Source organism: Neophocaena asiaeorientalis, unplaced genomic scaffold (genome assembly GCF_003031525.2).
Source record: "Neophocaena asiaeorientalis asiaeorientalis breed wild unplaced genomic scaffold, Neophocaena_asiaeorientalis_V1.1 scaffold65, whole genome shotgun sequence".
In the NCBI taxonomy this organism is placed as follows: Eukaryota; Metazoa; Chordata; class Mammalia; order Artiodactyla; family Phocoenidae; genus Neophocaena; species Neophocaena asiaeorientalis.
This window is the reverse complement of record NW_020173215.1, coordinates 13493466-13495469: the sequence shown is the minus strand read 5'-3', so window position 1 is coordinate 13495469 and position 2004 is coordinate 13493466. Positions and strand designations below refer to the sequence as shown.

The 2004-nt window shown below is 43.9% G+C and overlaps 1 pseudogene; it reads right to left on the bottom strand.

Annotated features, from left to right (window-relative positions):
• Nucleotides 1-219: 219 nt before the first annotated feature.
• Nucleotides 220-1659, bottom strand: LOC112399738 (trifunctional enzyme subunit beta, mitochondrial pseudogene; annotated as a pseudogene).
• Nucleotides 1660-2004: the final 345 nt, after the last annotated feature.

The window sequence follows — 2004 nt, the reverse complement described above, 5'->3', positions numbered from 1 at the left end:
GATTCCAAACCCTAGCTAATCTCTTTCTCAAATTGCAGCCCCTTGTTTAATCTTTAATGAAAATAGAGACCAGAAACAATTGCTTAAACATATCACTGTGTGAGATTATGGTGACTAAGAAATCCCTGAAAGAGAAGTAAACCATGATTTTTGGAAAGCTTGGAACACTAGCAAGGTTTAATTGCAAAGGTTTAACAGAAGGCCACAAATTGTGTTTTCCTAGGAGAAGCAGTAACTATATATGTCATTCAGTAATGTACTGAAATGGCCTTGTCTAATGTGAGTGTTGCGCAGAAACTCCAAGTCACTTTTTCCTGGTCTGTTATCTATCATAGCATGGCCCTTCACTCCACCTGCATAGACAGCCACTAAGGTATACTGGCCTGCTTCCTTCCATAATTTTTTGGCAGCCAATGGCTCCATACAGGTGTCCCAAGGACAGTGACTCACCCCAGTTGTTAAACTTCTTCAAAGGAGGCAACCCAACTTTTATTTAATCCATGTAGTTTTGTACAAACTAATCAGAATCTATGGCTTTACCATTAGCTAAAATCTGACCTGAGAAAGCATCATGAAATTCCAAAGCATCAATACCATTCATTGTTCATCCTGCCTTTTCTAGCACTTTTAGAGTAGCATATCTTGGTTCGAGTAAAAGTTGATCTTTCGAATCCCGAGACAAATACACAAAATCCCTCAAATGCGCCTTCGGGTTATAACCCAAGGCCAGAGCCTTTTCCTCAGCATTGCAGATGTGCCATCAGTCAGGAAAGAAGAATTTGCAGCTGTCACTGTACCATAAGGCTTGATGAATGTAGGTTTTATTTTGGCCATCTGCTTCAAGAAGGACAAATGCCACTATCTTTGGTAAGTGTATCTTTTTCTGGTACTTTGAAGATGTACAACATCAGAAGGGAGTCCTTCATCCTGTGCCTTCTTGGCCAGACTGTGCAAGTGCAGTGCGTACTCACCCTGTTCCAGTCGAGAAACAGCAAGGCAGAGGCAAGTCGGTCTTCAGAGTGATACATGGTCGTGCTCAGATGGTAGGAAATTCAATCTGAATTTAGATTTTAAAGATAGTCACTGACCTAGAGTCTTGGACTTATGGAGATCAAGCATGTGTTTCCTCAAATTACAAATAGGGACATCAGACATTAACTCTATACCACCTGCCATGACTACATCATACTGGCCAGAAGTAATCAAGCCAACACCTGTGGTCCTGGTTTGGTTAGCAAAAATGCAAGCCATGGTGACAGCGTATACAGGAGATGTGTCAGAGAGGTCATCTCCAAGGGCAGCCTCTCTAGCCACATTGCTTGTTTTCACTTCCTGTATAACTATGCCAAAGATGATATAATCAGCAACTTCCTTTGGGACACTGGTCTGATACAACAAATCTGAAAGTACTCCTCTAGCCAAATTACATGTCATCAAGTCTTTATATGGAGCGCCTGGCAGCAGAAATGGAGTGTGAACGTCATCTACCACCATCACATTCCTTTTATAGGGTCTAGCCAAGGTCTTCTTTGATTTGGTCTGGGCAGCTGGGGCAGCTGGTGGCTAGTAGGAACAGCTCAGAGGACTCAAGAAAATCTGAGGGCCCATTTTGCTAAACTTAGAAGATTTTTTTCAAGTGTAAGTCAAGATGGAAGTCATCCTGAAATGGTCCCACCTTAGTTCTCATATGCTTGGGCTCCCGTTGTGGGCGGGGCTTGGCCCTAAGTTTCAGAGGTCAGAGGGACTTAGAAGTGGATCCAGCCTAGAAAGAACCATCGTGCAGCCCATCAGGCTCCAGAGGCCTAGCTGTCTGCCAGTCACCTGACTAGACAACCAGGCATATGACCTCTCCTTGATGGGCCTTCTTCCTTTCAATGGAAGAATTCTTTCTGCCCCTTTAGCCAAAGTGAAGGGCATTGTTAAGGGACCAGGAAGTTAGCATGGGGGTGGGGTGAGATTAGTCAGGAAGTATCTTGGGGGCTTGGCTAGCACCAGGCTGCAGAA